General features: G+C 42.0%; 1 protein-coding gene across 9 annotated transcripts in view; it reads right to left on the bottom strand.

The window, feature by feature from the left end:
* FYN (FYN proto-oncogene, Src family tyrosine kinase) overlaps positions 1 to 24,768 on the bottom strand; it is a 172,501-nt gene that overhangs the window by 52,201 nt on the left and 95,532 nt on the right. Inside the window, exon 1 of one of the 9 annotated variants that reach the window (XM_039529267.1) lies at positions 22,316 to 22,336. The exons of 7 other annotated variants lie outside the window; for them this stretch is intronic. The gene's annotated coding sequence lies outside the window, so the exon portion shown is untranslated. Of the gene's footprint in view, positions 1 to 562; positions 667 to 22,315; positions 22,337 to 24,768 lie in introns of those variants that run through there. One more of the 9 variants, XM_039529266.1, reaches the window with a different exon arrangement.

Here is a 24,768-nt window from a genome sequence, read left to right as displayed (position 1 = left end):
AACAGGAACAATAAAAGATCTAGCTGCATGAATTTGATTTTTAAAAGAGCTGTCCTTTAAAGCTCCATCCCCAGGATTTACTGAGTTGTATGAGCACAAAGTTTCAGCATTTTATAATTACCTGCTTGCCCGAAGCAACTATGAGTCTGAGTAGCATGAATAAGCTGATAACAAGTGACAATTCACATCTATTGGAAGTACTGCTGGAAGATATGTCGAAATGAATTCCTACAGCTGCATTATGCTGGCCCAAAGCAAAGGTCATTTGATGAGCTGAGTGCTCCTATTATTCTCAGTTGTCTATAAGGAATTCCTGAAAGTTTAATATGAAGGAATTTTCTAAAATGAAGCCAAGGAACATTTTAGGAGAATTAGAAGCTCCTACTACACCCAACCAGGAGAACTGGTGGGTGCCAAATCCATTGTGTCATTCTTTGACACTTGAACGGTGGCAAAAGAGGAAGCCCCCAGAGAAAACATGGTAAACTGTTGGTATAGACATAATACAAGAGAAAGCTAATAATACTTAGTTTGCATCATATGCCCTTGCTTGACTGCTTACCTTCTTCCTTTAATGGCATTTTCTCTGTTTCTCATGCCTGACTTTAGTTGTGCCATCTATTTCTGTCCCTGGTCAGCCAGCACTGGAGCCCAGAGATTGGAGAGGATGCATGTATATAAGAGAGGTCAAGGGACAAAATGCTACCTCACTGGCCCTCTCTGCCAGAGTGATCAATAGCAGAGATGTCCATGAACACAGATTGGTGGCAACTGAATCAAAGGAGGAACGATTTAGATGATGGTCTGAGAAATATATGTATCTTCCTAATGTTGATATTCAGTGGAGCACCTCTCAGATTCCTGTATTGTTTTAATGTAAGAATCTAAGGCTATATTCACTACCAGCAAGAGAGGAACAGGAAAGTCAGTGTTCCATCTGGACAGTAGTGGCAAAAACTGACTTCACTTGCTGTGCTTGTTTAAGGAACAGTTGTTGTGGTGGAACTGGCCTGTTGCCGAAGGGTTCGAGGTCACCTGGCAAATCCACAAGAAAACACATTAGCACAAAGCGTCTGTTTGAGCAGGCGTAATCAAAAACTCCCCAATGCAACAAATGAAAGAAGAGGAGGCTCACCCTCCAAACTCCAACAAAAGACCACTTTGCCACTTTTTCTAGTTTCTATAGCGTTTCCTTGCCAGATGAGTTTGTGAATGTTATGGTCTCATCTTTTTTAGAAACAGTGAATTCTTTTTCATTCTCTATAGCATGCCAGTTTCAGTCAAAACTGCATGTCTTAAAGGAACAGTAACTGTAGTCAAACCTTGTAGATTGTTCTGGGTAGTTGTAGTTTTACTTAATTTATTAAAAGCAAGCACCATTGAAATCCACAGCTCAGAAGGTCTGTAAATTAGACATGTTCTGCTGCATTGTTCAGAATCCAAGCTTATAAATTGTAATTTCTTCCTTAAAGAAAAGGGGATTTATGTATAGCTACCCTGGCAAAGAATGCCTTCAGTCTTTAAATGAGTGCACTACTTCAGTACGAGGCAAACAGTCTAGAGATGAGAATTTCTTTCCTTTATTCTAATAAGGAGTTTTAAAGCCTGATTTAAGGGTTAACACCAATAACTAAGCAAAGTAAACACATTGCTCATTTAAATTAAAATGTCATACAATAATGAATAGAACTCTGAGTGAAATGTTGGTTTAGAGTGTGAAGACACATGTAACAAAAATATCCAAGTTACATTCTAACTATACCCAGCTGTCTGTGCCACTCAGTACGCTGGGCTTAAGAATGTGGGTGGACAGCGTACAGGAGCATTTTGAGCCACTGATTCTAAGGGCTTGTCTACACTTGAAATGCTGCAGCAGCACAGCTGCACCGCTGTAACACTGTGGCATAGACTCTACCTATGCCGATGAGAGGGTTTTCCCATCAACACAGATAATCCACCTCCCTGAAAGGTGGTAGCTAGGCTGAGAGAAGAATTCTTCCATCAACCTAGCTCTGTCTGTGCTGGGGTTAGGTTGGTTTAAGTACGTTGCTCAGGGGTGTGGATTTTTCACACCCCTGTGGGAGGTAAGTGGATTGACCTACCTTTTTAGTGTAGGCCAGGCCTAACTTTTAATGTACATTTTAAAAATACTCTTCTTTCCCACTCAACATGCATAGTTGATCTTCAAAAGAACAGCCATTAAAAAGGCCAGAATCATTTAATCTCAGAGAGAACTGAAATGGAGGTTCCTACTGATTATTCTCCCCCTCCCCACCATCAGGAAATAGAAAGATGATTGGAAGTATTTGCCCCTTTGATTTTTTTTTTCTTTGCAGAGTCACTGTTCTGAATTTTTCTCTGTTCTTATTTTTTAGAAACTTTTCAGGATTAATAAGAGTTTAATTCAATTCATGTGAACTAGTTTGCTTCTTTATGATGTACAAGAGGCAGACAGAAATATTTTCTTCCCCTCAGAATGTTTTTTCGGATTGCCTTTTTTACATGAGAAATTCAGGTGTCCCCTATCCTGTTTCTCATGGAAGGCTCTTTGATTGAAGCATTAATAGGATATGACATCAAGGAAACCATGCAAGCTGACACCTGACAGAGAGGAGGTGATTTATATTCAGATAATTTAAAACTCTTGTTTTTGTTCATGCCTATTTGGCTCAAATGCCTGAATAGTTAGCATAAAAACTCTTTTGTTAGGGATTCAGTACCTATCCCCTTTCATCTTGAGATCAAGAGCTCTGTCCATGTTTTTAGGTCCTTCAAGGGTAAGCCCTAGCAAATCCCATATGAAGACCAGATATGACATTCTTTGGGAGGGAGGGGGAAGGGAGAAAAAAAATCAGTACAGAGCTTTTAAGCTTTTTAATTATAAATATTCTCTCTTTCTCCTACCCACCCAATCATGAAGCAGCCAAAGAACATAGTAGACAGTGCAGATCACAGGAATGATGTGCTCTCTATGCCCAGTTGCATTCTGTACTAACGACAATTTCAAGATTGATTAAAGATGCAGCCCTCTGACCTCAAGGTGATAAAGGCCTGCATTAACCATGGCAAGGTCTGTATCTGAAAGAAAAGTTTACAGTACATACCAGTAACACACAGAAACTATGACTTTGTCTACACTAAAATGCAGAAACAGTTTAGTACTTCTCTAGCAATAATTGTATTTAAAACTCAGCTATTACTCTTGTGGTTTCAAGTCTTCAGAAAACAGTTTTTGCGTCCTTATAGTAACAATTAAATTTAAAGATTTGAGCCTGGCCTGGTGTTTTAACCATACCACCAAACTATTGTCAAACATTTAATTTGCAAAAGTTTTTAGGTAACATGGGTTAAACCCTGTTTCCTTGAGCACTGGCTTAAGAAGGATATGCATGGTTCATGGAGATGAGACACAACCCATTTTTTTCCAGTTCTGAAAATGTCAATTAACAGTGAAAAAAGAAGAGTTTAAGGATTACAGTGAAAGACTACTGCCCGTTGATTCAAAGCGTGATCAGTGGCTGGATGTGGAAATGACAGATTGTGTCTTATACAGTGTAGTTGTAGCCCTGCCGCGTCCAGGAAATTAGAGACAAGCCGGGTGAGGGGTAGTATCTTTTATGGGATTGGGACCAACTTCTGTTGGTGAGAGACAAGCTTTTGAGCCACTCAGAGTTCCATGTCGCTTGAAAGCTTCTCTCTCCCACCAACAGAAGTTGATCAAATACAAGATATTATCTCATCCACCTTGTCTCTCTAGAATCGATCTTAGTCTACGCTGCACATTTTCTTGAGATTTGCCACCAGCCCACTATATTACCTGCACAGTTCCACTAGGGGGACTGCAACAGAGGGAGTGCTAGTATACACAATCTGCTTGTGCTTCCAGTCCTGTCTCAGTTAGACTAGTGCAGGGGTCGGCAACCTTTCAGAAGTGCTGTGCCGAGTCTTCATTTATTCACTCTAATTTAAGGTTTCACGTGCCAGTAATACATTTTAACGTTTTTAGACGGTCTCTTTCTATAAGTCTATAATATATAACTAAACTATTGTTGTATGTAAAGTAAATAAGGCTTTTAAAATGTTTAAGAAGCTTCATTTAAAATTAAATTAAAATGCAGAGCCCCCCGGACTGGTGGCCAGGACCCGGGCAGTGAGAGTGCCACTGAAAATCAGCTTGCGTGCCGCCTTCGGCACCCGTGCCATAGGTTGCCTACCCCTGGACTAGTGGTTCTCAATCCTCTTTTAGTGTGTGACCTGCAAAATGGCCAAGAAGTCATCCCACAAACCATCACATCCCACAATTTTTGCAGCCGCAAAAAATGATGCATTTCACCTGAATGTTTTCAGCCATTTTGTGGAGGGGGAGGGGGTGTGCTACTAGGTGTGGGAGCCAGTGGATGGGGCTGCTTCTCTTTCATGTCTCTCCTGCACAGTGCTCAGCTTCAAAGGCTGGTAAGTGCCACTAAGCCTGACCCACAACTCCTTGAAGCACTGACTCCCCTGCACTAGAGCTGAGAAAGAAGCTGTTCTGGGATTGGGTGACAGGCAGGAAGGGCACAGCAGGGATGGAGGCAGCAGCCACACCAGCAGGAGAAAATAAGAAACTGCTTTCCCTTCCAGGCTTCTACTGAGCTCTAGAGACCCAGGGATTTTGACGCTTGGGTTTCCTGTGTTGTGACCCCCATTATCTGAGCAATACCAGCCTAAATCTGCACAGGATGCTACAGCATGAAAGCTGACCATGCTTATTTAGTTTTCACTGTTGCTACTAGGAACCTGAGGGGCAGCATCAGAACTGACAAGAAATCAGATCAATTTAACTCTCCTGAAACTTCTGAAAGCATGAGCAGCAACAGGGGAAGGCTCACATGGGCACAAGTGCTGGTGGTGACAGAACAGACCCCGTGTTCATATCCTACGGACTATAGTAGTTATGTTTGTACAAGGTAGGCCTTGTGAGATATAATTTAAAAAACTCAATTTTCTGATCAATAATAGTACGGCAAAATGTATGTGGCAGCATTTTATGTCAAGTTATAAACATAAGCTGAGAACATGACTAAAATTTTGTTTTCCAGATGAGTGTGAAGTGACCAAACGGTTCCTCAGAGACAAAGGGTAAGCTCAGCCAGTTGTAACTAAGGCTGATGGACCATTACCTGCTAAGTGGCTATTTTTGGGCAGGAAAGGGGCCAGAGGTTAAAAAAAAAATCTACATTTTAGCAAAGAAAAAGGATGGAGTTCCCTTCTACACAGACCGCTCGTCACCTTGCTCCCAGCTGGAAATGCTTCTCAAATGGGGAGCACAGGACTACAAAAAGGAAGGGGCAGAAACCCCAAGACACCCTTCTTTCTCTACCTGCCTATCACATTGACTGCACCTGAAGAGACAAAGAAAGTAGCCATTAGACTCTTGAGGAGGGGTCCTGACTGAGAGTTTGGTCAGTAACCTGCTGGAGCATGTGGTAAGAAAACTTTGTTTTGAATCTAATACAGTTTGCTAAGTTAGGCACCTGTAAGCATTTTATCTTTATTTTTCTTGTAACCATTTCTGGCTTTTATGTCTCATTCCTTGTACTCACTTAAAAAAAATCTCTTTGTAGTTAATAAACTTGTTTTATTGTTTTATCTAATCCAGTGTGTTTAAGTTCCATGAGGGAGGAGAATGACTCAACAATAAGAAGCAGGAAAAATACCCCATCAGTCACCTCGCAGCAGCTGGTTGGCCCTGGGTTGAGGAGCAAAGACAGAGGCAATGGACCATCAAATTGATCAGGTACTAGCTAGAGGGTGTGAAAAATGGATGCCCTGCTATCCCCTATGGACAGCAGCCTGACCGGAAGCCCAGCACCTTCCTTTTCCAGATGATTAGAAGGGGATTTTGTCTTTTCACCCATGCATTGCTCCTCCCTCCATTTTAGTCCTTGGTTTATTAGGTATTTGGTAAATTGTTTTAAAGCCGTGTGTGGGAGCCTTTGGGCAAATGTGGGAGAGGTTCATGGGGTTAGTTAGTTTCAGGAGCCCAAAATGAGTGTGTGTATTTCACGGACCAGTGGGAGCTGTGTGTTCTACACTGTGCTAATTAGAGGATGTTAGTGTTACAGCCCCCAGCTACAGAGCCTGGCTCTTTAAATTGTAAAGATTTAGGCTTTTAGCTCTGGCAGTCCCCACTTCAGTCCCTGATGTGTCAGCCAAGATAGTATCTGTCACATTTGCAGGGATGGCAGTTAAACAACAGCACAAAAACCTGAGGCAATGTGAGCTGGAGTCATTTTAAGGCAGTATACTGGGTCTCCTCCCCGACATAGATTTGATATAAGTGCCTAGAAACCGCATTTTAGATGTCTGCACCCAAAAGGTTACACCATTGTCAAACTGATGAAAATACCTCTGAAGATCCAGATAACTGAATGGAATGGAGGATGACTGCTCAGCCCAACCTGCGAGATTATCAAGGTTGGCCACAAAGAGCTCTCCAACTTTCCAAAGATGCTAGTAAGACTGCAAAAAACATTCTGCAAGGGACAAGTAGACAACAGGATGGTGTGCTGTCCTCCCAGAGCCAAAACACAAGATCTGGCTGCAAGACTGGATAGGCTTCTGAAGCTGGCAAACAAGGCTTCACTGGTGATAGTGTACATCAGTACTAAAGACTGCTTCACAGGATTACAGGATAGTTCAGGCAACTTGGAAGGCTCCTGAAGGAGAAGGATGTCCAAGTGATCTTCTCAAAGATCCTTTCTGTCCTGCAATGGACAACAGAAGATTCTGGAAGTGAACTGCTGGCTAGGTAAGTGGTGGAGGGTAGAGGGTTTTGGTTCACTAGAATACTGGTCCACCTTCTATGGGGAGAGGGGTCTGTACAGTTTGGAAGGCCTCCAACTCAGCAGAATGGGAACCAGTCTTCTAGGGGACAGGTACTAGATTAGTCAGGAGGGCATTAAAGTAAAAACCAAAAGGGGAAGGTGAAAAAAAAGAGAACAAATGAGTGTTATTTAGCACAAGAATCAAGATGTCAAGCACAAAATGAATCAAGGCAGCAACGGCTGTAATAAGAAGAAATTCTTCAATTACCTGTACACTAATGCTAGGAGCCTGGGTAACAAACAAGAGAAATTGTAATTGCTCATTTATGAGCATAAATCCAACCTAACTGGTTACTGAAACCTGGTGGGAAGATTCACTGATTATAATACATTTTGAAAAGAGAAAGTAGGCAAAAGGGGAGGGAAAGTAGCACACTGTCAAAAATGGCAGAGATTAGTTGGAAGCAAATGATCTTTTACACTTGGAAAAAAGCCAGATGATGTATTTAACATCACTCTGCGTTACCATTGGAATTAGACATTTTTAAATCAGCAGATCGGGATAGTTTGCATCCAAGAGTTCTAGGAGAGCTGGCTGAAGAGCTCTCTGGATTGTAAATATTAAATTTTCAGTAAGTGTTGGAACACTGGGGAAGTTCCAGAGGATTGGAAGAAAGCTAATGTGCCATTTTAAAAAAGGATCAGTGGGATACCTCAAGTAATTAGAGGCCTGTCAGCCTGACTCCTATCCTCGGCAAAATAATGGAATGGGTAATATGGGACTCAGTTAAAGAATTAAAGAAGAGCAATATAATTTAGGGGAAAAATGGAAAATAGATCCTGTCAAACTAACTTGATTTTTTTTTAAATGAAATTACAAGCTTGAAGGCATTTGACCTGGTGTTGCATGGCATTTTGATTAAAAACATTAAATTACAAAATCAACATGGCATACATTAAATGGATTACAACAGGCTAACTGATAGGCCTCAAAATGTAACTGTAAACAAGGAATCATCAAGCAGGTGGCTTTCTGGTGGGGTCCTGCAGTGATTGGTTCTGGCTATATGCTATTTAACATTTTTATCAATGACCTAGAAGAAAATATAAAATTGTTACTTATAAAATTTGCGGATGACAAAGTTTGGGGAGCTCTAAGTAATGAAGAGGACAGGTAACTAACAGAGCAATCTGGATTGTTTGGTAAACTAGAAACAATCAAAGAATTTGCATTTCAATATGGCCAAATATAAGGTCATACTTCTAAGAACAAAGAATGCAGGCCATACTTACAGAATGGGGGGTTATTTCCTGGGAAGTAGTAACTTTTTGGCATCACGTGGATAAATCATCTGAACATGAGTGACTGGATGTATAAACAGGGGAATATTATCTTTGTATTTGGCACTGGTGTGACTACTTCTGGAATACTGTGTCCAGTTCTGATGTCAACAATTCAAGAAGGATGTTGATAAATTGGAGAGAATTCAGAAAAGAGCCATGAAAATGACTAAAGGATTGGAAAACATGATTGCCAATGAAAGTCTCACAGAGTTGAATCTGTTAAGGGATGACTTGATCACAGTCTACAAGTAATGACATGGGGTTAATCAATCTAGTAGACTAAGCTATTGTAAGTTGAAGCTAGACAAATGCAGCCTTGAAATAAAAGGTGCACATTTTAAAATAGAAAGGGTAATTAACTGTTGGGACAATTTACTAAAGATTGTGGTGTATTTGCCATCACTAGAAATTTTAAAATTGAAATTGAATATTTTCCTAAAGATATGCTCTAGTTCAGCCACAATTACTGAACTTGAAGGAGCAAGAATTATTTCAGAGAAGTCCAGTGGCCCGTGTTATATAGGAAGTCAACTTAAGGGATCATAATGGTTCTTTCTGGATTTAAAAACCTTGCACCACCAGAGTTAGTGTTCCACTAAAGCCCTCTCTTGGACAACTGTGAATACCTGTCATCTCTCCTGCTCACTGTGAATGAAAGACCACTAAGGCAGTGGTTTTCAACCTGTTTTCATTTGTGGACCCCTACAAAATTTCAAATGGAGGTGCGGACCCCTTTGGAAACCTTAGTCTGTAGACCACAGGTTGAAAACCACTGGACTAAGGGGTCGACCCAAGCACTACTCTCTAGCATCCTGAATGGCCTGGGAACTGTCTTTCTCATATATCACTTTTCTCTACACCCTGCTGAGGCAGTTAAGTGATGCCAAAAAAGCTCTCAACTGTAAAGTCCCAGGGTTGAATTCTAGCAGGTGGGCTGTAAGTCTTAGGGTTGAATTCTCAGTGGAGGGTCCTTGGCTATTGAATTTGTTCCCTCATGCAGTCTGCCAATACTTAAATTTGGTGATTTTTAAAGGACAAAGTACAAGCTCCTGTTCACGTCTTTCTGAATTTGGGCTCACAGCCAGAGGGTCTTAATCCCATCAATGAGCAGGGGTGGTAAGGGCTGGGGGCAGGGACTGTTGATTGATCTGTGCCAATTGTTGGCACCAGATTGTTTTAAATTTCTGGAATGAATCTACTTATCACAATTGATTGCTTCAATACAAAAATTCTGTAAATAAAACAATTGGAATAATCTAATTTACTTGAGCTAAAATTTGATTCACATGTTCCACTCCAGAGATTCAGAAAGCATTATTTCATATAAACATTTCATTATATTTAGTCAGTCTCAGTTTGTCAGGTTCATTAAAAGGGGAGAATGTGTTTGGCACTTTCAGTCACTTCGGTAAAAAGATGTCTGCTAAAATACAGCATGTGTCAATTAATAAAAAATACCACTGTACTGTTGCAGAAACACCAAAGTAGTATCCCAATTAAACACAAAATTATTGTCATGGAAAATTTCTGCTATAAAAAGTAAAACTCTGCACACTAGCTAAGCTCCAGCAGTAAATGTGGTCACAGTTTTAGGAAGAATGGAAAAAACTGTGTAAGCATGACGACGGTAAACACTCTCTCCTGTATCTTGAACAACTGTCAACAAGTTTCTTGAGACAAATTGTGCCATTGGCGATTCTTTTTCAAAACTTTTCTTAAGCTTATGTGAGTTTCAGCAGACTGTAAAATGGATCAGATCACAGCCTCAGAACTACTGACAGAATTGTGCTGTATAACAATGGCACAGTGACTATGTTGTATTTAGGTGTGTGTCAAGAGGATGCTTTTCTGATTGTTGGATTCCAGCACTGTGCATTGTTATCTCAGTGATCTTTGTCCACCCAGGATCTCTCCCTTTTCCTGGGTGACTCCCATTTCCTCAGTATAGCCCAGGTGATTCAATGTCCTGTTATACTGGAGTATAATTCTGTGTTCTGCAGATTTGTTATTCATGTTAAATGATGTATTATTTGCACCTAGATACCACAGAATAGATAGGATAGAAAAATTGAATTTACTGCTAGAGACCATGTGGTCCTGGTAAATTTCCTAATTATACATTCATGAGATCTGCACAGAAACACTATTTTTAAAGCGCTCTAAAATACCGTAGAAATTATAAATTCTATATAATAAAAAATAACCCCTGCCTTAAGATAATTCTTGAATCCCAGACACAGAGAGAAAGGGAATTAAATGGAGCATGCAAGACTATCCTTTGCAATACAATCAGACTAGACCGAGAATAACTATGGAAGCTAATGCAATGAATCCCAAAAGTTGCTATTCTGCAAATCTCAAGAGGCAACACTAACCTTAGGCTGGCTGCAGTTTCTGCCCCAATTCTAGTTAAACATATTCCAGTCTGACCCTCAAGTGACAATGCTGCTGAAGAACATACTAAGATACAAATACAAGCAATTGTTTCGACATAATTCTTTCCGATGCAAGCAGATCCAATCTGTTGATGTAAACAGAAGGACTAAAAGGCTTTATCTACACCCAATTAAAAACATGTCTTAGCAGGGCTAGAATGACAATGTTAATATCAGTGGTTTAAGAAAGGGAGAATTAACACTATGTTGTGTATCAGTACACAATCATAAAACCACATTCCCACACAGAACAAAAAGTAGCTAATATATAAGTAGTATTTGTTTTGTACCCTGGATTTATGAATCTCATGAACGACTATGAAAGTGGCCCTTTCCCCATATTATACTAGAGAGAGTTATTAATTATGACCCCCCGCCTCCCCTTCCAAAAATCCCTCTGTCATTGTTAGGTTCAAGAGACTGCAAGAATGAGCCAAAGCCACTTTCATTAGTATGATCAGTATCAAAAACTGTGTCAACACTGGTTTATATAAATGGGCTTTAAATACCTCTTAAGGCCATGTAGATAGTATGCCAACTCACAGCATGTCAGAGCAATGCAGGCAACTCTACTATTGTGATGGGATTACTGAATCTAACATGTAAATCTTTACATATCTAACTGAAATATAGTGAATAATTCAAGGAAGCCAATATGAAAAACATGATCCTTGCATTTATCTATTGTTTCATTTGCTCCAGCTTCAATTTCCATAAACAAGCCAATGACATATATATTCAGATGTGTGTATTGTGGTGGGATATCGATAACCCAACTCTGAACTTTGCTACTTCTGTAGTTATCTGCACAAGTTCTCAAAGTTAAACTTGTGAAGTTATCTGTACCACTTCCACCTAGTATCAGAGGGGTAGCCGTGTTAGTCTGGATCTGTAAAAGCAGCGAAGAGTTCTGTGGCAGCTTATAGACTAACAGAGGTTTAGGGGCATGAGCTTTCGTGGGTGAATATCCACATCGTTGGATGCAACTTCCACCTAGGGTTGCCAACTTTCTAATTGCACAAAACCAAACACCCTTACCCAACCCCTTCTCCAAGGCCCTGCCCCACCCCTTCTCCAAGGCCCTCTCGCTCACTCCATTTCCCCCACCCTCTGTCACTTGCTCTCCCCTTCCCACTTGTTGTGTATTTGGTTGTCATGGTTTCTGTTGCTATGGCAACTGAGTTAGAGTATTATGGTCTGTAAATAAAATGGTGGTTTTGTTAGCTGTCTGCTCTCTAGCCTCAAGTGATTTCTTCCTAAACTGGCTGCCCCCAAGGATATAACAAGTGGCGACGAGGATGGGATTCCGGTGCTGCTCCAGTAACAGAAGGAAGTAGAAGTCAAGGTAAAGAACAAACAAACAAAAAAGCTGCTTCTTTGCACTGACTGTGAAAGTGAAACTAAAATCATGGCTACTCTGACCAGGCCTCTGGAGCCTTTTGATGAGAATACAGAGCAGTGGCATGTGTATACTGAGCGTTTTGAGCTTTTTTTTATTGCAAATGACATTACAGAAGCAAAGAAGGTGCCAATATTCTTAAGTGTTGTAGGAGCTAAAACCTACTCCCTGCTACACAGCTTACTACACCCTGTTAAGCCAGCAACTAAACCTTACAGTGACATTGTGGAAATCCTGGGGTCCCATTTTTCCCCAAAACCACTGGTAATTGCTGAAAGATATAGGTTCCACAAAAGAGACCAAAAGGAAGATGAAACAGTTGTACAATTTGTAGCCATTCTAAAAAAGCTAGCAGAACACTGTGAATTTAAAGAAATGTTACATGATGCCCTGCGTGACAGGTTAGTGTGTGGCCTGTACAGTGAAGCTATACAGAAGCGCCTACTGACAGAGGCTCAGCTTACCTTACAGAAGGCTGTTGATATTGCTGTCTCCATGGAACTGGCTACAAGGGAGGCACAATACATCGGTGCACCCCCTAGGGTGCAAAAAGTGTCACAAGAACCGACCCACAAAACTGCAGAGTCAAGAATGTTACCGCTGTGGTAAGCCAGGACACCAGGCATCAGAATGCTGGTGTAAGGACCTGGTGTGTCGACACTGTGGCAAAGGGACACATTGAGTGTGCCTGTAAACAAAAGAAAAAGAGGCCTGTGGTCTGGCCGACAAAAAGAGGAACCTTGCATACTCTAGAGCAGACCCAGGATGATCAAGGAGACACCTCATCACAAGAGGAAGTGCCACTGCATGTTTTGTCTTTGGCAGCGGGCTCACATGAATACTGGGTAACCCCCTTATTGGAGGGCAAACCTATACGCATGGAACTGGACACCGGTGCAGCTGTCTCGCTGGTCTCTGAGACTGTGTATAAAGAAAAGCTACAGCATCTTCCGCTTAAGGCAACAAAAACTGTTCTGAAGACGATACGGGAGAAGCTGTGCCCATGGTCGGCACTATTGATGTTAAGGTGGAGCTCAATGGACAGGCCGCTAGATTGCCACTGTTTGTGGTGAGAGGTAACTACCCAGCCTTAATGGGTAGGTCTTGGCTTGGGAAGATTCAACTGAACTGGGCAGAAGTGCACCGGATGACTAAAGAAGAAACCAGTCTAACCCTATACTAAGGAAACATGCTGCTGTTTTTGGAGATGATTTGGGAAGTATGAAGGGAATCACTGTGACATTGAACATTAAACCTGGCAGTCCACCAAAATATCTGAAAGCCCGAACTGTGCCATATGCCATCAGGCCAAAGGTTGAAGCAGACCTGGAGCGCCTGGTCACCAATGGAGTCCTAATACCAGTTACCCATAGCTCATGGGCCACTCCTATCGTTCCAATAGTGAAGAAAGATGGCTCTCTCCGGATTTGCGGTGATTTTAAAGTCACTGTCAACCCAGTGTTGTGTGCAGAGCAATACCCGCTTCCCCGCATCGATGACCTCTTCGCAGGCCTGGCTGGGGGACAAAAGTTCAGTAAGATTGATCTGAGTCAAGCATATTTACAGATGCACGTCGATGAAATGTCCCAAGAGCTGTTGACTATTGTGACTCATAAGGGGCTTTATCGATACTGTCGCCTACCCTTCGGAATAACATCGGCTCCGCCCTGTTCCAGAGAGCTATGGACCAGATCTTGTGTGGCTTGTCAGGAGTTCAGTGCTATCTGGATGACATCCTGGTCACTGGAAGAAATGAAGAGGATCACTTAAAGAATTTAGAGGCTACCCTACAAAGATTGGAAGAGTATGGCCTACGAGTTCGCAAAGACAAGTGTGAATTCTTCAAGCCCTCTGTTGAATATTTGGGACACATCATCGATTCTGCAGGTCTTCATAAGGCCCCTGCAAAAGTTAAAGCTATTGTGGAGGCTCCCCCACCACGAAATGTAAGCCAGCTGCGCTCGTTTCTAGGACTACTGAACTATTATGGAAAGTTCATCTCACAGTTAGCCACACTGCTAAAACCACTTCACGAGCTCCTTGGGCAGAACAAGGCCTGGAAGTGGACTGAAGCCTGTGATGTTGCATTTAACAAAGCTAAGGATGCATTGTTAAATTCTGAAGTTCTAACACACTTTGATCCATCCTTACCCCTGCAATTGGCCTGCGATGCCTCCCCTTATGGAGTGGGAGCAGTCGTGTCACACATTATGCCTTCGGAGAAGAGAGACCTATTGCTTTTGCTGCACGCACTCTAAGCAAAGCAGAAACTAACTACGCCCAAATCGAACGAGAGGCATTAGGAATTGTTTTGGTCGGAAGTTTCATCAGTACCTCTTTGGGCGAAAGTTTACTCTTCTTACAGACCATCGACCTCTGACGTCAATTTTTGGACCCTACACAGGCATTCCCCCATTAGCTGCTAGTCGTATGCAACGTTGGGCATTGTTACTTTCAGCACACACATATGAAATTAAATATCGGAAATCCACTCTGCACGGCAATGCAGATGGCCTCTCGAGGTTGCCTTTGCCGGTCAAACATCAAGATAGCGCCCAAAAGGAAATCTTCTACTTTGAACAGGTAGAGAATACACCCATCACTGCTACTCAGATAAAGAAAGCAACTCGCGTTGACCCAGTATTGTCCCAAGTAATGGACCTGGTGATGCATGGAAAATCTCGACAAACCACTCCGGTCTCATCCGACCTTGTTCCCTACATGTCCAAACGGATGGAGTTATCGGTCCAATCTGGTTGTTTGTTGTGGGGGAGACGTGTCATTATTCCACCACCACTGAGATCACAGATGTTAGAACAGCTACATTCCGGTCACTGTGGAATAGTGCGCATGAAGGAAATTGCACGAAGCTATTTTTGGTGGCCTGGATTGGACAGCGTTATTGAAGAGAAGGCAAAAGCTTGTATGTCATGTCAGGGTGTGAGGAATGCACCCCAGTGGGCACCCCTACACCCATGGGACTGGCCTGAAAACCCGTGGCAACGTATTCACGTTGACTTTGCTGGCCCCCTTGAAGGAAGCATGTTCTTGGTGGCAATAGATGCCCATTCTAAATGGCCAGAAGTCTCTATAATGCAGTCCACTTCTGCAGAGAGTACTATCCAAAAACTACAAGGACTCTTTAGTCGTTTTGGTCTGCCAGAACAACTTATGAGCGACAATGGACCGCAGTTCGTTTCTCAGGAGTTTCAAAATTTTATGAAGGCAAATGGGATACACCACATCACGTCAGCACCATATCATCCGTCCACCAACGGATTAGCTGAAAGATTTGTGCAGACAATGAAAAACGCTTTGAAATCAGCAAGGGGACAACACTCCATTCAAAAGCGTCTTGATATCTTCTTACTTTCCTACAGAAACACCCCTCATGCTACGACCCAGGCATCCCCAGCCTTTCTAATGTTGGGACGACAGCTGCGCACTTGCTTTGATCTGCTGAAACCTTCTGAACCCCGACAAACTGTGCAACATCAGCAGCAATATCAAGTCATCAGACGGGCACCCAGAGCAAAAGACCGAACCTTTAGCCCGGGACAGCCAGTTTTGGCTCGGAATTATACTTCCAGAGCTAAATGGGTCCCAGCCACAGTCATCACTCAAACAGGACCTGTTTCCTACACAGTCCGGACTGCAGAGAATGTTACCTGGAGGCGACATGTAGATCAGCTGTTGCCAGGTCATGCCAGTCCTCAGGACCCATCTGCAGTTGAGGGGTCTGACTTCACCTCTTCAGGATTCTTTGCTGCTTTTACAGATCCAGACTAACACGGCTACCCCTCTGATACCACAAAACTATCATTACTATAATGACTGTACAACTTTGTTTTTGTTTCTGTACAACCATTTTTTGTACAAGAAACCAGATGCATTTTTAAGTCAACTTTCCACTTAAGTTTTGTTTTTATTCTTAGCCCATTTTGTTATTGTGCAGACAATATTAGTATATGAAAAATGATAAATAGTAAGTGAGCACATGCAACGGCCTACAGTTTTCTCTCTCTCTCTCTCTCTCTCTCTCTCTCGTCTTCAAGTTAATTGTCAAAGATGGTTTCCACTCTACTTCTGGGCAAAAATAAGCATATGCCAGGTTGCTTAAACTTGGGATTTTGAGCTACAAATGAATTTTGCAAGCTGATCAACCAATGTTTTAAGTCCTTGAAATATCACAACACACATAGATACAAAATTTTGCAAAATGAGCTGGTGAAAGATTTTGTACAAAACTAAGTGAAACATGTTTTAATCAACTGTTCAGCTGGAGATATTACATAGACCTTGCAGTACTCCTCATTTGAAATGTAAAATGAAACATTCACACTCTATTGGGGGGCTGACTGAAGCTTGCACCTGCCCACTGGTTCAGTGTACATGCTCCTCCTTCAGAAGAGAAGTGGGTAGGACTGTGGGAGAACCCTAGATTTCCCCTCTCCCATTAAGAAGAGGAATCACCCATCTAATTTCCTGAAATACTAAAACCATTTATACCATCATAGAATAGCTCACCTAAATTTACACACCTGATTTGACCTATTACACATAGGATGGGGGGAGGGAGGAGAACCTTGAAATTTTAAGTATTTCATGATGGCTTCTGTAAGTGAGATGAATTGGACAGAATGCAATTACAGGAAGTGAATTAGTGCTTTTAGATATTTAAACGTCAATTCAACAAGCTGTTTCAACACACAGGTAACTTTAAGAATGCGAATAGTCCCAACTGCTTCACTAGCTTGCTGAATTGGGACTTTAGAGGAAAAAGGCAGAATGTGGCTTTGTCTATGCTGAGAGAGCGCATCCCTTTCAGAAAATCAGTTTCAAAATAGATCTAGTTAAACCATAAAGTGTAATATAGTGTAATATATACTTATAATATAGTGTAAGCGCATAAAGTGTAATATAGCCATACAAACCAGTAGAATCCTTGCTTTTGTTGATTTAGCTTGTGTGGTAAGTTACTAAGTTAAGTTAAATTGACATAAACAATAATTCAAGTGCATCTACATTAGATGTTTGCACTGGTTTAAACAGATTGATTTAAAAACCGATTTAGTTAACACAGCACACTTTTCTAGTATAGACAAGGTTGCTAATTTTTTAGGAGCATCAACTGCCTCATGATTCTGTTAAGTCTCCTACCACTGAGCTTAAAAAAAAAAAAATCTTCCATCTAAAGGATGGAATGAGTTTCTGCCTTTTGTCAATACCTGTGTAAGTCTTTACATTACAAAATTGTATTGTCTTCAGGTGTAGTTTTCTTGAACCATGAAAAATGACACTATTTTTCTTCCTGGTTATTCAGCAGAGTACAGTTTAAAATGCCATCATGAGAAAAGTTAAACAGAACAGTTCCTGACTTTCCTCAGGTTCCCACTAGCACATTTTGTACTTTTGTGCTCTTGTTCTTGTGTAAGTTCAGCATTGCTTCGAACTATGCCATTGTTTTTTTAAAGTGATACATATTATTAGTTAATCTGTTTTCTCTGTAAAGTCTTTTTGAATTCTTTGAAGGGGACAGGAAGGATGTGGGCTCTTTTTCATATTCAAATCAGGCAAATTAGTCTTTGCTTAGTTCCTACAATGCACTGCTTATTTTACACTTAAACATGAGAAAGGTGGAGGAAAAACAACATTCTAGGTAGGCTAAATATCACATTTGGCCTGCTCTCATAACCTTATTTCAGAAGGAGATAACTTGGGGAGAATAATGTTATAATTCATTATGTAAAATATTAAATAGTTTGAATAAATGGAAAGCATCCAAGTGGTTTTGGATATATTACACTTGATAAATGGTTTCAAGACTCTAAGATGAATATGGAAACCATATTTACACCGACTGAAATTATCATCAACCTCCCACCCACTCCCTCCAACCACCATTTTATAAATACACCAGCATAACAGAAACATGGTAGGCACTTCACAGGCAAGTAGAACAGTTAAGTCCCTGCCCTTTCAGAATATAAACTCTGATGCTATGCAGCCAAGGGATGAGACATAACAAAAAGCAGGTGAGTGAGTCGTGAAATATAGCTAGTTTTGTTAACATTTGCTTCAAGGGAGGGCTAGGGTTTACATGTTTCATGGAAGAAGCATGTTTTAGGGACGCAGCTCACCTCAGGATGAAATGCAGAGACAAAAGTTCTCGATACTTTAAATGACTGCTTCTTGGAGCAGCTGGTACGGGAACCCAAAAGGGGAGAGGCAATTCTCAATTTAGTCCTGAGGGGAGTGCAGGATCTGATCCAAGAGGCAACTATAATAGGACCGATTGGAAATAGTGACCATAATATAATAACAGTTAACATTCCTGTGGTGGGAAGAACATCTCAACAGCCCAACACTGTGGCATTTAATTTCAGAAAGGGGAACTATGCAAAAACGAGGAGGTTACTTAAACAGAAATTAAAAGGTGCAGGGATTTCACTCTAATCACTGTAAGCTGCATGGACACTTTTCAAAGACATCATAATAGAGGCCCAATTTGAATGTATACCCCAAATTAAAAACCACAGTAATAGAACTAAAAAAGAGCCACCGTGGCTTAACAACCATGTAAAAGAAGCAGTGAGCGATAAAAAGGCATCTTTTAAAAAGTGGAAGTCAAATCCTAGTGAGGTAAATAGAAAGGAGCAAAAACACTGCCAAATTAAGTGTAAAAATGTAATAAGAAAAGCCAAAGAGGAGTTTGAAGAACGGCTAGCCAAAAGCTCCAAAGGTAATAACAAAATGTTTTTTAAGTACATCAGAAGCAGGAAACCTGATAAACAACCAGTTGGGCCCCATGACCCTCGAGATACAAAAGGAGCACTTAAAGATGATAAAGTCATTGCGGAGAAACTAAATGGATTCTTTGCTTCAGTCTTCACGGCTGAGGATGTTAGGGAGATTCCCAAACCTGAGCCGTCCTTTGTAGGTGACAAATCTGAGGAATTGTCACAGATTGAAGTGTCACTTGAGGTGGTTTTGGAATTAATCAATAAAAACTTAACAGTAACAAGTCACCGGGACCAGATGGCATTCACCCAAGTTCTGAAAGAACTCAAATGTGAAATTGCGGAACTATTAACTATGGTTTGTAACCTGTCCTTTAAATCGGCTTCGGTACCCGATGACTGGAAGATAGCTAATGAAACACCAATATTTAAAAAGGGCTCTAGAGGTGATCCCGGCAATTACAGACCAATAAGTCTAACGTCAGTACCAGGCAAATTAGTTGAAAGAATAGTAAAGAATAAAATTGTCAGACACATAGAAGAACATAAATTGTTGGGCAAAAGTCTACATGGTTTCTGTAAAGGGAAATCATGTCTTACTAATCTATAAGAGTTCTTTGAAGGGGTCAACAAACATGTGGACAAGGAGGATCCAGTGGACATAGTGTTCTTAGATTTCCAGAAAGACTTTGACAAGGTCCCTCATCAAAGGCTCTTAGGTAAATTAAGTTGTCATGGGATAAGAGGGAAGATCCTTTCATGGACTGAGAACTGGTTAAAAGACAGGGAACAAAGGGTAGGAATAAATGGCAAAATTTTCAAAATGGAGAGGGGTAACTAGTGGTGTTCCTGAAGGGTCAGTCCTAGGACCAAAGGGTCAGTCCTAGGACCAATCCTATTCAACTTATTCATAAATGATCTGGAGAAAGAGGTAAACAGTGAGGTGGCAAAGTTTGCAGACGATACTGAACTGCTTAAGATAGTTAAGACCAAATCAGACTGTGAAGAACTTCAAAAAGATCTCACAAAACTAAGGGACTGGGCAACAAAATAGCAAATGAAATTTAATGTGGACAAATGTAAAGTAATGCACATTGGAAAAAATAACCCCAACTATACATACAACATGATGGGGGCTAATTTAGCTACAACTAATCAGGAAAGAGATCTTGGAGTCATCGTGGATAGTTCTCTGAAGACGTCCACGCAGTGTGCAGCGACAGTCAAAAAAGCAAACAGGATGTTAGGGATCATTCAAAAAGGGATAGAGAATATGACGGAGAATATCTTATTGCCCTTATATAAATCCGTGGTACGCCCACATCTTGAATACTACATACAGATGTGGTCTCATCTCAAAAAAGATATACTGGCATTAGAAAAGATTCAGAGAAGGGCAACTAAAATGATTAGGGGTTTGGAATGGGTCCCATATGAGGAGAGATTAAAGAGGCTATGACTTTTCAGCTTGGAAAAGAGGAGACTAAGGGGGGATATGATAGAGGTATATAAAATCATGAGTGGTGTGGAGAAAGTGAATAAGGGAAAGTTATTTCCTTGTTCCCATAATATAAGAACTAGGAGCCACCAAATGAAATTAATGGGTAGCAGGTTTAAAACAAATAAAAGGAAGCTCTTCTTCACACAGTGCATAGTCAACCTGCGGAACTCCTTGCCTGAGGAGGTTGTGAAGGCTAGGATTATAACAGGGTTTAAAAGAAAACTAGATAAATTCATGGAGGTTAAGTCCATTAATGGCTATTAGCCAGGATGGGTAAGGAACGGTATCCCAGCCTCTGTTTGTCAGAGGGTGGAGATGGATGGCAGGAGAGAGATCACTTGATCATTATCTGTTAGGTTCGCTCCCTCTGGGACACCTGGAATTGGTCACTGTCAGTGGACAGGATCCTGGGCTGGATGGACCTTTGGTCTGACCCAGTATGGCCATTCTTATGTTCTTGAGGAGGAAAAGGCATTTTTGCCAATATGTGAAAGTGTTGCCCCAAGCACAGTTAATCAGCTGGGGTTCTGTGGGTCGTCAGCCTTGCAACCACTGGAGAGACATGCATTTTCTGGGAAACTTCATACTATTTTTTTTCTTAGAAAGTTTCAAAGAAGAAAAAAAAACCACAATGTAAAATTCCAAAGCATGCAGCGTTCCCGTGGACTCCCCTGAATGTGTTGAAATCCTTGAAAGATGTTTCTCCTTTTTCTGCTTTTCCTTTTCCCCCAATTCTGACCTCACAGCCTACAGAATGACTGTTTTCCTCTTTGCCTGCTTTCTCACTGTTGATGCCTCTGAGCCTCATGGCTGGAGCTGGGAGGCTGCTAAAGAGAAGAAAGCAGTCAGAGCACACAGCAGCACTCCTGCCACCTTCCTGTCCAAAGCGCACACACTTGCACTGGCTCCTTGTGCTCTGTTGCTACCTCTCTGTCCGCCAACGTCAATGGCATTTAATTTATTAAAATTCATTATTAGCCACATATACAAAGCCTCTTGCTCATTTGGATCATGGCAAACGTCCAACACAAATTTCTACTAAATTTCTGGGGTTTGCAGTTTGCTGAAGCAAAAAGTTAGCAAGACTCTGTCATTGTTGATGTCAGGGCAATGCCGGGGCTCCATCCCCTCACCCCCACACCAGGTCTACATTTGAATTGGAGCTAGTGTTGCCCTCAGAGGCAATAGGGCCAGGCTTTCTGGCCAGAAAAGATGTGCTCCAAGCTTCAAAGTTTGGGGTTGTGTGATCTGGGCTCTGCTTGGGCTCCTGCAGCTGTACCGAAGCTGTGGGAGAGAAGAGGCTGCTAGATTAGAGAAGGACATGGTAGGGGGTGGCATCTTGAATGGTGATTTGCTCTTCAGTGGGTTGCTAGGTCGTAATAGAACTGCCACTGAACAGTCCTGCAGCATTTGAACCCACTTACAGGAGTGAACGAAGGGGCCTGAAAAGCCATGTTGTAGAGCTGTCGGGAAATTTCCTGAGTAATAAAATGCAGATGAAAACCTGCTGGCCTGACCTTATTTCTAGGGGCAATAACTGCTTTGTGATAATCAGCTTTCCTTTCTGTCCCTGGCATGAGCTTGGTGGCAGATTAGTTGTCCTCACTGAGGCAGCAGTGGGTTTGGAAGGGATGATGGAAGATGGCAGCCTGCTTCTTCTATTGCAGTGGTGGCCAAACTTACTGACCCTCCAAGCCATGTACGAACATCTTCAGAAGTTCGAGAGCTGGGGCACGCCTGCTGGGCCTCGGGGTTTCAGCCCCTTGGGTGGCACCTGCTGGGGCTTGGGGCTTCAGCTCTGCTGAAGCCCTGAGACTCCCCTCCCCACTGGGGCAGAAGCCCCTACCCCACCACCCTGCTGCAAGTCGGAGGTCTCAAGCTCCCCCTAGTCTGGTAGACAGAAAATGGGGGGTGAGGGTGGAGGCTTCATGAGCCACACTTTAATGGTAAAAGAGCCACAGGTGGCTCACCAGCCACAATTTGGCCACCCCTGCTCTATTGCGGTCCATTGCGGTTTGCTAGAAAAAATAGATTTGAAGGTGCCATAGAGTTCTAGGAGCCCTGAGTACTATGCAAGGAAGTGTACTTACTGCTAGATTTATTACTTCTGTCATTTGCTCTTTCAGATGATGCTGAAGGGAGGATGGGCTATAAATAAAAAAGAATCACCTTTTTCTCAATAGCAGATTAAACACTCAGGAGTTATCACAACACACTAATGTGCCAATAGTTCAAAGCAGTTCCCCTCTCCCTTTGTTGAATGATAAATTCTTCCTCGTGTTCTACTGCTCTTGTTCCATTGCTACACTCAGTCACCATCTGCCCATGACAGACAGTAGCTGCTGCTGTAATCATTACTAGCCCATGGCAAGAGTAACTGTCAGAGAGGTGGTGACAGAGGAAAACTGACAGCTGGCAGCAGGTAAGCAGTTTTGGTATTCTCAGATTATTTTCAGACACCATCCCATCTGTACCAGAATCCCAGAGTGAAATGCCTGAGCTGGAAGGACAACGAGGAGTCCTTGTGGCACCTTAGAGACTAACAAATTTATTTGGGCATAAGCTTTCATGGGCTATAGCCCACTTCATCAAATGAAAGATTATGCCCAAATAAATTTGTTAGTCTCTAAGGTGCTACAAGGACTCCTTGTTTTTGCTGATACAGACTAACACGGCTACCCCTCTGAAACCTGAGCTGGATGGATGACTGGTTACCGAACAGAAGGGAGAATAAGAGCAGAGTAGATCTGTACAACATGGAGCAAAACCACCCATTTACACGAACTACAACTAGTTGAAAGATACAACTTGAGAAGAAGCTAGCTGACGTTTTGGGGATCACCCAGACCGGTAAGGGCTCTGTCACTGCCACCCTGTAATTCTGGGTGTCTTTATGCTGTGCAGCTTTGGTTCAGATCAGTGACACCAGTACCATCCCCCAACCACAAGGTCTCACCCTGGCATCCACCAGCCTAGTTACTCCTTGCAGGGAGACACCAACAGCCCCTCCAGTCCTGGGTCTCCCCAAATAAGTCCTCCCCGAGGTACTAATTACTGGAAACTTGGGACCACTCCCCTCTGGTTTGTCACTCCCCTCCCCAAGTTATCAGCTTCACTTTGGTACACACAATCCACACAGTTTGCACAACAAAGAGCTGCTTGGGGTAAAAGCAAACAATTTATTTAACAGAAAAATCACAGATTCAAGGATAAAGCAGTAAGGAATAGCAGATCTACACGTTATACAGAAAACAAACAAAGATGCATCCTCAGGCTTTACACTTTCAAATTAGATCTACTCCCTTTTCTAATATAAGCCACCTATTGCCTCTGAACAGTTTCTCAGCATACTGTATACCCATAGGGAGGGCCTGGCATTTCACAGACAGCACCTGCCAAGTGACTGTCACTCAGTTTCTGGATAGATTTCATTTCAAGTCATTTCCCTTTAATAGGGTTTGCAGGATTTCTCCCCTCCATAAGACTATGGTGATTCATGGTTATTCAAAGCAGAGAAAATTCCTCCTTGAATTGATATCCGGGATGTCTCAGTGTCTTGATTAATTATAATAGCCCATCACTTGTCGTTTCTTGGGTTGAACAATCCTAGGTGCTTGGAGCTAGTTTCATCTGGCTAGGGAGGCAGCCCCTCTTTGCCTGACTGCCCACTGTCACATTGTGAGGTGGAGCTGAATGTTGCAGCACAAATTACGAGCACAGCTCTACACATACACAAATATATGAATTCATAACCTCAGTCTGTATACATCTCTCATCAGCTCAGAACATTCCAATCTTTCATAAAAGACCTTACTTGACATTTTTATACACAATACCACTATACAACCAGTTGATTCTACTGCTTATTCTTTGGGGTTCAGATCTCCTGTTCTCCCCTTGGGGTGTCTAGAATCTGAGTGTCATATTAGTGTGCTGAGAACTTGGCAATAAAACCTTAAATTACAACCAAGCCGCACCCCAGTGTTTGTAGACAAAAATCCTTTGATTGCCTCCACAGTGCTTGCTCCACATCTTCCTGGCTAGTTTTGCTTGCATTTTAGAAATCAACAACCATTGAGCTTCTTCTCACTCCAAAGTGGAAAGTATACTCATAGCTGCTGAATGTTTTGAGCAACAAAAATACAAAATCTATTGTTTTACATGCCAGGGTAAACCCTGAGGGGATTTTTTTCCCCCCCAGGAATGGAAGAGAGTGGGGATTCAGGGGTGGGAGTGAAAAGATGGAATGGGGAGAACAGAGTAAGTGGAGATGGAATGGCTTTGGTGAAGACCAAGGGAAGCTGAAGCAGCAGGCAGGTGTCAAAGCCATGTTGGGAATTTAGGGTGGGGGAGAACAGATACAAACTGCCAGCAGCTTGCACACTTATGAACTGCTGCTGTGCCAGCCAGCAGCTATGTGCTGCTCATTGTGTGTGAGGGGGTATGTGTATGGTAGAAGAGGTAAGCCCGCAAAGGGAGCGGCTGCAGAGATAAACCAATAATGAGTGTAAATGCTAAGAAAGCTTTCTGCACATGGCACAGT

The sequence above is a fragment of the Mauremys reevesii genome, linkage group 3 (assembly GCF_016161935.1).
Source record: "Mauremys reevesii isolate NIE-2019 linkage group 3, ASM1616193v1, whole genome shotgun sequence".
NCBI classification, from domain to species: Eukaryota; Metazoa; Chordata; order Testudines; family Geoemydidae; genus Mauremys; species Mauremys reevesii.
This window is presented reverse-complemented; position numbering and strand designations above follow the sequence as displayed.